Source organism: Macrotis lagotis, chromosome 1, assembly GCF_037893015.1.
Source record: "Macrotis lagotis isolate mMagLag1 chromosome 1, bilby.v1.9.chrom.fasta, whole genome shotgun sequence".
Lineage (NCBI taxonomy): Eukaryota > Metazoa > Chordata > Mammalia > Peramelemorphia > Peramelidae > Macrotis > Macrotis lagotis.
Window position 1 is genome coordinate 25,490,098 of NC_133658.1, and position 13,796 is coordinate 25,503,893.

The 13,796-nt window shown below is 35.8% G+C and overlaps 1 long non-coding RNA gene across 4 annotated transcripts in view; it reads left to right on the forward strand.

Moving 5' to 3' along the window:
* The window catches only part of LOC141495053 (uncharacterized), a 255,356-nt gene that overhangs the window by 41,464 nt on the left and 200,096 nt on the right, over positions 1-13,796 (forward strand). The gene's annotated exons all lie outside the window — the stretch shown is intronic.

Below are 13,796 nucleotides of genomic sequence, written 5' to 3' on the forward strand. Positions count from 1 at the left end.
AAAGAAAACAGGACAATGGCTAATGGTGATGGCTGAATCAAGTGAGTTTGTTTCTCTTGTTTATTTATTTTTTTCAGGTATGAAAAACACATGAATGTGGCCATTGGACAAGCAGACAGGAGAGTCAGAGGAACTGAAAGAGAAATGGGACATTGGGGACAGTAGAATGAACAATCTGCTGGGGAAGGCACAAATTATTGTTACATCATCTCATGACTCATGAACAAGGGTGCATAGCTTGGAAAGGAGAAGGGACAATTCTTCCTTTAAGACAGGAGTGAAGAAGTGAATTGGGGTGGGAAGACATCTGAGTAATTTGATATAAGATGGAGGGAAGAAGATAGACTTCTCTGTGAATGGCATTTTTAAAAAGGAAGTATGATGCAAGATTCTCAAGTAAGAAGGTGGCAGAAAGCTTCAGGGGATATTTGAAGAGGGATGAAAACCTTTGGAAAAACTGTGGTCAGTGGGAGAATGAATTGATGGGAGAAAATAAAGATTGTCTTGCTGCGGCGAGTCCATTTGAGATGATGTAACAATAATTTGCAGTGGATCTAGGCAGAATTAATGATTTTCACTAACATTGTTAGTGAAACCAGCATAGGATCCCAGTGACATAGAAATAAAACTCCCCTGTAGAACCTGAGGGACACATTTCTCCAATTGGAGGAGAGATGATGGCTGAAATGGTTGCAGAATGCCAAGAGTGCTGAAGGTGGAAGTAGAGAGTTTCTCTTCAAACCCTGGTTCCATGGCAGAATTTTCCAGTTATCAATTAGGTTAGGCACCCACAAAGCCCTGAAGAATGGGACCTAGCCCAGCACTTAACAGACTGGGCTGAGAGGGGAGAAACTTATTCAGTGACTGTGCCACATTTAGAAGTGAAGACCAGGAGGATAACTTTTGTTGTTGATGATTTAAGTTTGACTTCACACTTGAGTTCTCTTCCCACCAATTGTGAATTAAGGGAAAGGTTGGGGAACCTCCGGGCCAAGGGCCATATTGCCAAGGCAGTCAAAGGCTGGAATTGAAATTCAATAAATCAGGGCAGTTAGGTGGCACAGGGGATAAAGTACCGGTCCTCAGGAGGATCTGAGTTCAAATCCAACCTCAGACACTTAATAATCACCTAGCTGTGTGACCTTGGGCAAGTCACTGTTGCCTTGCAAAAAAACAAAAAAAATAAATTCAATAAATCTAATAGCTTTTTATGGGTTATTTAATTAACTGAGCAAATATATCCCAGGAATGATGTAAATATCCAACTAACCCTTGGCAGTAAAAAGATTGCATGCTCTTGATTTTGGAGATAGTGATTCTCCTGTTTTCGTGAGATGTGTTAGTACTTCTGTTCTTACTATATCTTCTCAACAAATATCTTTTTGTGAAAAGTACTTGATTTTAATTGATTAAATGGTACTGGGTCTCCAGTCACTGACAAATAACAATGGGAAGAATGTACCACTCCAATGGCATTAGAGAGCCTCATTGCCCTTCAGCTGTACTGGAGGAGGGGTTAAGCATCATCTCCAGGCAGCAACCTTTTCAGGGCAAGTAGAAGTTGGAATAAGGAGCCCATTTTCTATAAAAGGTTTATTATATGCTATAAGGCTAATAGTCTGGTGTATAAAATGAGAAGGATTGATGAGAGAGAGAGACAGACAGACAGAGACACAGAGACATAGACACAGAGAGACGGAGACAGAGAAAGAGACACAGAAAGACAGAGAGCCAGAGCCAGAATCAGAGCTAGACAGACAGACAGACAGACAGAAAGACACAGACAGAGACAGAATCAAAGGGAAACAGAGAGATCTTTAATTCTGGCTTTGCTTCTTTTTTCTCTACCAAGGAGAATGCCCTTTGAATGGGAAAGGACAGGAAAAAATATATGACTAATAGTGAGTTGATACGCAAGACAAGTAAAGCAATAGTGAAAAAAATCACTTATTTGTTGCTTATGAGTTTGAAGCACAGGACCCAGATGAATTATGGATCCTTGGCACATAGGATTGTGCAGCCACCAATGATGAGAAGTGAAATATTGCAGAGATTGAGAGTTGAAACAGGTAAAAGGAAAAATGTCCTGATTTTCAGAAAAGGAAAGAATGAAATCTATTTCTGGCAAGATTCTACAATGCATTATTGAAGAAGGAGTATCACGTAGTGGAGAGAATGATGAACTTGAAGTCCAAATGATCTGCTCTGGGTATATTTTGGCTGTGTGACCCTGGACAACTCTCTTTACCTCTTAATGCTTCAGACAATTTTTTGTTGCTCTTATTGAGTCATACCTTCTTCTCCTTGACCCCATTTGTGGTTTTCTTGGCAAAGATACTGAAGCAATTTGCCATTTCCTTCTCCAGTTCATTTTACAATGAGGAAATTGAGGTAAATAGGGTTACGTAATTTTCTCAGGGTCACACATCTTCTAAGTGTCTGAAACCAGACTTGAACTCACAAAGATGAATTGTCCTGACTGTAGATTTAGCTCTCTATCCTCTGCCCAGCTAGCCAAAAGTTGTTTAATTGCACTGATGGAAGGAAATTTTCATAATAGGGGTTTTCTACACCCATGAAATCATGATTCTGGGCAACAACCATAATAACAACACCACCACCACCAAGATTATTATTTAGACATTCAGTAAGGGATGTAAAATGTCATTATGGTTCCATTAAAGATAGGGTATGGCTCATCAATCTCGACTTGTTTCTAGTTTGGCCACAGTTGGAGAAGTGATATGGATATACTTTATCTACATTTTAGAAAAAAATTAGTTCAAGAAATATTAGTCTCACATGGCATTTTTAGTGGACAGGTTGGAGAGGTGTCTAGGTAGTCAAAAAATTAGATTTGTTTCAAGTTGGTTGGATTAGAACAGTCATTATTATTTCAATGTGAGTTTGAAAGAAATTCTCCATTAGAATTTCTCAAAAATCTGAGGTCAACCCTGAGCTGCTGAACATTTTTTAATCAATTATTTGGGTAAAGAGATGCATAAAAAAATGGAAAGTAAACAGAGCCATGAGGGAAGCTGTCTGATAGAATCATAATCCATGAAGAGCCAGAGAGGTGCAGATATAGGGCTAACTGTGTGGAAATTTCATGAGGGTGAATTATACAAAGGTCTTATACATCATTTATGTATTGACTCTACACCTCTATGACAAGAGTCACAGTGGGTCGACCTATGACTAAAGAAGCTCTATGGTTTAGGAGGAAGTGAATTCAAATCTGTCTTCAGATTAATTATTAGCTATGTGAACCTGGAAAAGTTGCTTCACTCTGATTGTCTACAAAAATAAATAGAAAGATAATAGAAAAAAGAAAGAAAACTGGTAGGGGAAGGGTGCTTAGTGGACCACAGCTTCATTATACTTTAAGAGAGTAAGCTATGGCAGACAATAGTTAGTAAGATCTTAGGTACATTGAGAGGAAGAGCTTTGAAAAACTAAAAAGTGAGATCTTATTCACCTTATATACCCTCCTCTAAAACCGCTGAGATGCAGGGATAATGACCTCCCTACTCATAAATCTGACAGATAAACTATTTCATGCTCCCTTAATTTGCTTATGGTATCATGCTTTAGTTATACCCAAGTTGACCAAGTAATCTTGGTACTTAGTGTGCAATGTTGAACAATATCTAATTTCTGCCATATTGTTTTTCAGTTTTCCCAGCAGTTTTTGTTAAATGCTGAGTTTTTTTGGGGGGGGGTTAGATTTTTGCAAGGCAAATGGGGTTAAGTGGTTTGCCCAAGGCCACACAGCCAGGTAGTTATTAAATGTCTGAGGTCAGATTTGAATTCAGGTACTCCTGACTCCAGGGCCGGTGCTCTACGCACTGCGCCACCTAGCCACCCCATGCTGAGTTTTTATATGAAAAGCTTAGAACTTTGTGTCTATCATATATTAGATTAATAGAATCACTTGCCATCATGTCATTTGTACCTTGTCGGTACAAGTCTGTTTTGAAAATGACCACTTTATAAAATAGTTTGAAATCGAGAATGGCTAGATCATCTTTCACAATATTTTTTCACTGATTCCCTTGATGTCCTTGAGTTCTTGTTCTTCCAGATGAATTTTACTATTTTTCTTTCAAGCTCTATATAATAATTTTTGATACTTTGATTGATATGGTACTGAATAAATGGATTAATTTAGATAGAATTTTCATTTTTATTATACTGATTCAGTCTCCCCGTGAGCACTTAATCCTTTTTTTTAGGTCTTTACAAGACAATGGGGTTAAATGATTTGCCCAAGGTCACACAACTAGGTCATTATTAAGTGTGTGAGACCAGATTTGAACTCAGGTACTCCTGACTCCCAGGCCAGTGCTCTATCCACTGCAACACCTAGCTGCACTGGGCACTTAATCTTTATAAGTGTTTAGATCTGCCTTTATTTATGTGGAAACTCTTTTATAGTTGCATTCATATAATTCCTGGGTTTATTTTGGCAGCTAGATGCCAAAGTATTTTATATTGCCTACAGTTATTTTAAATGGAATTTTTCTTTCTATCTCTTGCTGTTGATAATATATGGAAAAAACTGAGGATTTATGTGGGTTTATTTTGCATCTGCAACTTTGCTAAAAGTTGTAAATAATTTCAAGTAGTTTTTTAGTTGACTATAATTTTCTGAGTATACCATCATATCATCTGCAAAGAGTAATAGTTTTATTTCTACATTCTAATTCCTTCAATTTCTTTTTCTTCTCTAATTGCTTTAGCTAACAATTCTAGTATAATACTAAGTAAAAGAGGTGATATTGGTCTCCTTGCTTCACCCTTGATTATATATTTGATAGATTTCTTGCTTAACCCCATCACAGATCATGCTTGCTGATATTTTAGATACATATTAACTATCATTTTAAGGCAAACTATTCCTAAACTTTCTAGAGTTTTTAATAGGAATGGGTATTTTATTTTGCAAAGACTTTTTCTGTATCTATTGCGTTAATCATTTGATTTCTGTTCCTTTTGTTATTGATATGGTCAATTATACTTGCTTTCCTCATATTGAATCAGTCCTACATTTCCAGCATAAATCATACATAGTGTACACACACAGTGTATGATCATACATAGTATATATAATCTCTTTGTTGGTATTTTATTTAAAATTTTTGCATCAATATTCATTGGGGAAATTTGTCTATAATTTTCTTTCTCTGCTTTGGTTCTTCCTAGTTTTAAGGTTTTTCTTGGCAAAGATATCAGAGGTTTGCCATTTTCTTCTCCAGCATGTCCTCATTTTAAAGATGAACAAAGGAAAATAGAGGTTAAGTGAGTTGCCCAGGGTCACACAATTAATCCGTATCTGAGGCTATATTTGAACTTAGGTCTTCTTGACTCCAGGGATGATGCTCTATCCACTGTACTATCTACCTGATCAAACAAGAGATAAACAGAGTAACCTGAAAGCATTCTGAGAGAGAAAGGTATTAATATCTGGAAGGCACCAAAAAAGATGGGATATGAACTGAGTTTCTTTCTCTCTCTTCTGGGGTGATGTTCCAGAGTTCCTGCTGTTGGACTAATATTCAGGCTTCCATCAATACCCATCCTCTTGGGATTAATGATTTGAGGTTATATCCCAGATTCCAAAGAGGCTAGGTAGTGTTCTTGTCTTTACTATAGCATGGTTCCCAATCTCTTCCTTAGTGTTCTTCAAAGCTCAGGTCCAGTATCACTTCTTTCCATAAAGTTTTTCCTGATCTCCCCAGTTCGAATAAAGTTTTCCTTTGTCCCTATTTATCCATTTATTTGAGGGTACATCTTATAGCTACCTTTATATGCAGGTATTTTCTTTTCCTAGTAAACAAAAGTTCTTAATCTGTGTGTGTGTGTGTATGTGCACACCTGCATGCACGTTATCCCCTTTGAGCAGACTGGTGAGGCCTATGGACCTCTTCTCAGAAAACAGCTTTTAAATGCATAAAATAAAATACATAGGATTACAAAGGAAATCAATTATATACAATCATAAAAAATTAAACATAGGATTATAAAAAATGAATTTATTAAAGTATCTTTAAAACAATTTTATGGACTCCAGGATAAAGACCCTTGTGATAGAATGTAAACTATTTGAGAGCAGGGACTATTTCATTTTTGTCTTTGCACATACTACTTAGCACATAGTAGGCAGTTAAGGTTGACTCTTGATTGATGACTGCACTAATATCAACAATGGTTGATGCCATCATGCCCAATGACAGAAGATACTCAGGAGAGGAGCTGTGGGGGGGTAAAGGAAGCAAAGGGTTCTTATCTGGGTACTTTTCTATGGTCTGCCACAAATGATAAATCCTCCTGTGTTAGTCAGAATTGGACACTATCTCCTCCCTGGGAACCTGGCTTGGCAAGGAAAAGAGGCCCTGATAAATGAAAGGATGATAAAGAGATCCCAGAATCGGAGAGGAAATTGAAAACATAAACACATTTGATTTCTCATGCAAGTCAGTCCCTATAATGCATCCAACTCCTGCAGAGACCAATAAAAACAGGAGTTCACACTTTAATAAAAAGCCTGCAAGCATGAGCATCATTAGCTTCTGCCTGGTACATTGATAATATCTACAGTTGGCAGCTAAGAGACCTGTGACTGTTATTGGGACACTCATTTCTGTTTGTTTCAGGGCTGACACAAATGTCTGGAATTATAGTCTTTTTTTTTTCTTCTTGATATGAGACAGAGACACCTGAGACTTGCATGCACTATATCCATCCTCCTGGTTTCTGGTGATATAGAGGTGTCCCAAAAGTCTCAATATACTTTGAAGCTTTAGAAGTTCACATTGAAGACATTCTACAAGGAAGTTTTAAGCTTAAAAACTTTTTTTTAACATTCTGAGGGAGGTAATGTGTTGGTGGTGACGGAGTATGGGAAAGCAGATTAACAGCAGAATTAGAGGAGTTGGGTTCCAATCTTGTCTTTAAGTTTTACTAGCTCTGTGGACCTAGAGAAGTTAGACAAGTTTCTGTAAACCTCAATGATAAAATTAGGAATTTTGACCGGATAATCTTTGAGTTTCTTTTCAGATCTATAATGATAATAATAGCAGCAATTATGATAACAGTTGCATAGTGCTTTATAGTTTGCTAAGAAATTAACATATATTGTCGTATTCCATCCTTACAATAAAATGCTATTCCTAACCTCAATTTTATTAATAAGGAAAATGAGGCAAACAGAAGTCAAGTGACTTGTCCAAGGTCATAACTAGTCAATGTCTGAAGTAAGATTTGAATACCCGTCCCTAATTTCAATGATGGTAGACAACAGACTGCTTCTTTATTTGGGATCTCTTCCATTGGGGTTGCTGTAGATGGATCAGGAATAAAAAAGGAAAAAACAAAGTGTTCCAATTCAACAAAGCTTCTGTCATCCCTATTCCCTTACTTATCTGTGTATTAATTGAATGTAAACATCATGATGGTAGGGGATGTTTTGTTATTGTCTCATATTTGCAATCTCAAATTATGCCTGGCCAACTCTTTATGACTTAATTTGAGTTTTTCTTGGCAAAGATACCATTTTCCTTTCCAGTTCACTTTACCGATGAGAAAACAGATAAATAGAATAAAGTGACTTGTCCAGGGTCATATGGACAGGAAGTTTCCAAGACTGGATTTGAACCCATAAAGGTGAGTCTTCCTGACTATAGGCCTAGTTCTTTATCCACTAAGCAATATGACCACCAGTGGCGCATAACAGATACCCAGAAAAGACTTATTGAAGTGACTTTAATTGAAACAAGAACAAGTATCAAAGCAGAACTGATGGGCCATTCTCCTCCCCCACATAAAAAGAGAGGAATGGGCAGAGCCCTACATAAACAGGGACAGAGACAGGGAGCAACCCAAAGAGATGTCCATGAAAGGTGTGAAAGCAAATGAGTCTCACAGAGACAACCTTAAAGGAAGAGTTGTTATCTCCTGTCACCTGCTACCCATCAAGTATCCTTCACATTTATTCATCCAAAAGAAGGGATGCAATGTTTCCTATGTACATAGTCCTTCTTTCTTGCCTTTTTTCCCATGACTTCTGCCCCATACCTTCATTTATCTATTTATCTATCTATCTATCTATCTATCTATCTATCTATCTATCTATCTATCTGTTCATTCATTCATTCATTCATTTGTTTATTTGTTTGTTTATTTATTTACTCACTCATTTATTTGTTTATCTATCTGCTATTTATTTATTTATTTATTTGTTTGTTTGTTTGTTTTTACTTTTGCAAGGCAAAAGGATTAAGTGACTTGCCTAAAATTACACAGGTAATAATTAAGTGTCTGAGGCTGGATTTGAGCTCAGGTCCTCCTGACTGCAGTACTGATCCACTGTGCAAACCTAGCTGCCCTTGCCCTATAACTTTAAACCCAACTCAAACCCTATCCATCTCTGGAAGACTTATTTCTTTCTTCCTTCATACTAATGCATCTCCCAGACTTGATATACTACTTTACTCCTTACTCTTTTGAAGTCCTTATCATACAGTATGGTAAACCAGACCTATTTCTGTCTTATTACCATACCAAACAGTTAGCTCCATATTGTCAAGGAACATAAATTTGGTATCTCCAAACAGAGTGTGAATTTAATACATATTTGTTAAGGAAAAAATGAAGCATGGTAACAATCTAGACTCCTGGCATTCTCCTGATGTAACTTAGTTTACCCCCAAATTTGGCCCCTCTGCCTTCTGTGGATAATAGAGGAAAGACATGTCAGATGCAGGAGAGTAGGCAGATTTGGAAAGGGAAATTGAGAATAACTAAGAAGATCACATTCACAGTTGGAACTCTGCCTATTCTTTTGCTTCTGTTGGCATTATAGCCCTAACTTGGCTCTTACTATTTCCCCAACATTATTCATCAATTTTCTCTATACACATTTTTTTTTTGCTAGCATAAGTTTCCAGTTATCTCATTAGTTCTCTCCCTTCTCCCCTTTCTTTCATCTAATGTTAATTTTTAATTCTAATTCTTTTTTTGAGATGTCCTAGGTTGAAATCTTGGAGAATACTTCACATGAATCTATTCTCTGAAACCCAGATTTATATTAGTGGACTTGAAAGGGGCCCCAGAGGTGGGGAGCCATTTGTTCTCCTCAATTATACTGTTAACCCCAAGGAGGTGAGGAAATATGCTTTTCCACTAATATCATGAGCCCCTCCAGGGTGCTTCCCTCCATGATTATTAATGGATTATCAGTTAGCCAGAGCAATAGATAGCTCTTTTTATTTATTTATTCATTTTTAAAATTGAGTTCCAAATCTCTTCCTTCTTCCCATTCAGAAAGTAAGCAATGTAAAATCAATTACACATGTGAAAATATGGAATTCATATTAGATCTTATAAAATAAATAAAAAGCAAGAAACATAAAGTTAAAAATATTTCTAATCTACCTTAAGTTTACCAGTTCTCTCTCCTGAGGTGAATAGCATTTTTCATCATGAATCCTTTGGAGTAGGTAAGTTTCACAATTAATAATTTTGCAATATTGCTGTTACTTTGTACAGTGTTCTAAATTTGCCCACTACACTTTATATCAGTTCATAAGTCTTCTCAGAGTTTTCTGAAACCATCCTGCTCTTCATTTCTTCTGGCACAATAATATTCCTTCAAAATCATATACTATAATTTGTCTATTCCTAAATTAATAAGTTCTCTCAATTACCAAATTTTTACTACCAAAAAAACCCAGATATAAATATTTTAGTACCTATAGATGCTTTACCTTTTTCCATCATCTTTTCGGGATATAGATCTAATAGTGCTATTATTGGATCAAAGAATGCACGTAGATTTTATAAGCTTTTGGGTGTAGTTCCAAATTTTTTTTCCAGAATGATTGAACTAGTTCACAACTCTACCAGTAATGTATTAATGCACCAAATTGTTTTTACATGCCTTCCAACATTTGTCCTTTCCCTTTTCTGTCATATTAGTCAATTTGATAGGTGTGAGGTAGTATCTTAGAGTAATTTTAATTCACATTTTTAATCAATAGTAATTTAAAATGTGATTATTGATTGTTTTGATCTTTTATTCTTCAAACTGCCTATTCATATCCTTCAACCATATATCAATTAGAGAATAGTTCTTGTTTTATATAAATTTGGCTCAGGCAGGTCTCTATATAATTGAGAAATGAGGCCTTTAACAGAAAAATACTTGCTATAAATTGTTTCTTTAGTTTTCTGCTTTCCTTCTAATTTTGGCTATATTGGCTTTGTGCCATATCTTATTAATTTCATGTAATCAAAATGTTCCATTTTATTTTCTATGATCATCTCTATCTCTTGTTTGATCATATGCTTTACCCTTTCCATAGTTCTGAAAATATATTTTTTTTCTATTCTGAATAAGGATCAGTCAATATAACAAAAATTACCATTATAACTCATGCCAGCATAAAATATGGATGGGATTTAATTTAAATATCAGAACGCAGTATCCTATTGTCACAAAGACTCCATATGGTGTCACTTAGTACTAGGAAATGAAGGTAATATGGAATCGTTTCCCCATACGAACAAATTAGAAAATGGAATCTAATTGTGAGACCCTTATAATAAGATGTCTCCAGTAATTTTCTCTGTAATTAACACATTCTCTATAATCTTCTTTCTCCCCATTATACTGGTGTGCTCTCTCTACCTGTTGTGTTGCTGCCAACACAGAAAATAACACCTGCATTACCATTGGAGACCTTCTATTTCCAAAGAGCTAAATGACAAGGAAACTTAATAAGTGTTCTTTAGAATTTTATTAGATAGTCACAAAGAAGGGCCCTTAAAGGGATGATTCTACTTTCTTCATTGGGTCACTCAAATAATTCCTTTCCTAACTTTGTCTCTCATTCTACTTATTCCTCTGCTCTGGCTAGGCCAGGGCCCTCACAGAGCCATCACAATGAAGGCTTATCCTTACCTTTCTCCAACTTTGCATTCCCTTTTTCATCTCTCCTCCTCTGAATCTTAGTGACCTGCCAAGTCCCAGCTCGTATTCATTCTCCAAATGAATAATGATTCAACAGACATTTATGTGGTGACTATATGGAAAAGTCAGGACTGGAGATGCCAAATGGCTCTTTTACATGATCATAGATACTGGCATTCATTGGAGTTATCTATCATTTCCCCCCTTTTTAAGAAATAGACCTTCCTACTCAGCCTAACTGGCTGAAATAAAAGTAGAAAGGAAAATGGAAAGAACTCCAAGTACCATTCTATTGCTCCTCAAACATTGTGCAGGAAGGAGGAATTCTAATGTAGGCAGAAGGCATACCAATGATGATTTGGGGGATATTTGTCCAAAAAAGGGAAAGTTGGAAGAGTTTCTATTGTCCCTAGGGGAACCCTTTGTTGTGTAGGGTATGAGAGTTGGAATTGTAAACTCCTCTTTTAATGAATGAATGGTACATTATTTACCTTTTGCTATGTAAGAATTATTTCAAGAGCTGGGGATGCAAAATAAAATATTTATTCATTCTTCCTTTCTTTGACAACATATGGAGTATTGTCTTCAGTTCTGGCTCAGCTACCTTTTAAGAAGCATAATGAAAAAAAATTTTAACTTCTATATTTTCCAGAGTCCAGAAACAGGTTACTAAGAGGGTGAAAGACCTTGAGTTCATGTCACATAAGGATAAATAAAAAAGTCCTAGGGTTATGAAACCTAGATTTTAAAAGATCTAGTCTGGAGAAGGAGATGTGTTCAAGACATTGAAAGAAGAAAAATGTCACTGGATTGTAGCATGACTAGAAGGCAATAAAGTGCACGAAGACTGAAAAGTAAGACATCATTGGTTGTAATTGGCTTTCAAAGTCAAACAGATAATTTTTATCTTCTCTGAACTACTATTAGTCATTGGAAATTATTGAGCTGGGAAATGGTGGGGGCTTGTCAGTTAATTTAATAGGTGCAGTTGCCCCTTACCACTATGTCATAATCTTTGTGAACAGGTTGATGATCTATTTCTTAACTCTTCCTAACTCCAAATTTTCTCATTTTGGGTAGGTAGTCTATAGGAAACTCTCATGACAGTATTATTTGATTCTTTCCCTACTGATCCATATTCAAGTGCTCTTCTCTATATATATTTCCTGCCCCTAGTAAGTCATAACTTTAGAGCTAGAAGGGATTTCAGAAACCATCTATTTCAATCACCTTATTTTTATAGAAAATTATATAAGTCTCAGAAATAATAAGGAATCTTTCAAGGTTGAATACAGGGTGAGCATTGTTATTAGGGTAGGCTATAGATCCTCTGGCTCAAGAGTTAGCAATCTTTTCACTGTTCCATATTTATTTCTACAAAGAATTCCTCAGTGATATCCAGTGTTTCCATACCAAAGTATTAATTCCATTTGGTTCTATTTGAATAAAGTATTCCTTTCCATGAGGTCAATTGATGTGGTAGATGGAGAGTTGGGGCTTAAAACCAGGGAGACAAACTCAAATTCTGTTCTTATTACATATTTACTGGACAAATAACTTAATTTTTCAATGGGCCAGGTCAATTTCAAAGGCTATATGCTATAGAACAGTATCAATATACATCGGTAAAGAGATTCATTTCTGGGAGTCCCCTTGATCAATGAGATCATAGGTCTGGTCCAAAAAATGTCCTTCTTTAAAAAAAAAGCAATCTGCATTTAATCAGTGCTTACTATTTATGAAATGCTCTATTGGAAGCTGGGAAGACAAGGACAAAATGGAGCAATCTTTTCTCCTTGGAAATCTATGTTGCATTTTGTAGTGATGGTGACAGGAACACTGGATGCTTCCACACAAATAAGTAGAAGATGATTTCAATTTCAGTAAAGAGAGAGTTAACAAAAATTTAGAAAATCAGTCGAAAAATCAGATTGGGGAAGCTCTTACAGAGAAAGGAACATTTGAGCTAATCTTTTATGAAAGATTGCTTTCCATGGCAGGGAAGGAAGTTAGATTGGGGGAAAAATTGTAAAACTCAAAAACTCAAATAAAATCTTTAATTAAAAAAAGAAACATATGGAAGAGTTTTTCAGATGAAGAAATTGAAACTATCTATAGTCATATAAAAAATGCTCTAAATTACTTTCTATTAGGGTAAAGCAAATTAAAACAACTCTGAAGTATCCCCACATCCATCATATTGGCTTATATGACCAAAAAAGGATTTAGGGAAACTGGAATATAAATGCACTGTTGGTAGAGTTGTGAACTGATCCAACCATCCTGATAAACAATTTAGAACTAAATCCAAAAGACTATAAAATTGTGCATATCCTTTGATCCAGAAAATGTTACTATTAGGTCCATGTCCCAAGGAGATCATTTAAAAAATGGAAATGAACCCATATGTACAAAAATATTTATAGCAGCTCATTTTGTGGTGGCAAAGATTGGAAATTGAGGAGATGTTCATCAATTGGGTAATAACTGAACAAGTTGTGGTATGTGAATATGATGGAGTACTACTGTTCTGTAAGAAATTATGAGCAGGTCGGATTTCAGAAAAAGCTGGACAGACTTTTATGAACTGATACTGAGCGAAATGAGAAGAACTAGGATGACATTATATACATTAACAGCATCATTGTGGAATGATCAGCTATGCTGCATTTGGCTCTTTTCAGAAATTCAATGATCTAAAAGACTTGTGATGGAAACTAAACAACCACATCCAGAAAATGGATGTTTGAATGTAGATCAAAGAAAATTATTTTTACTTTATTTTTTTTTTTGTTTTATTTTTCTTGTGGTTTTCCCTTTTGTT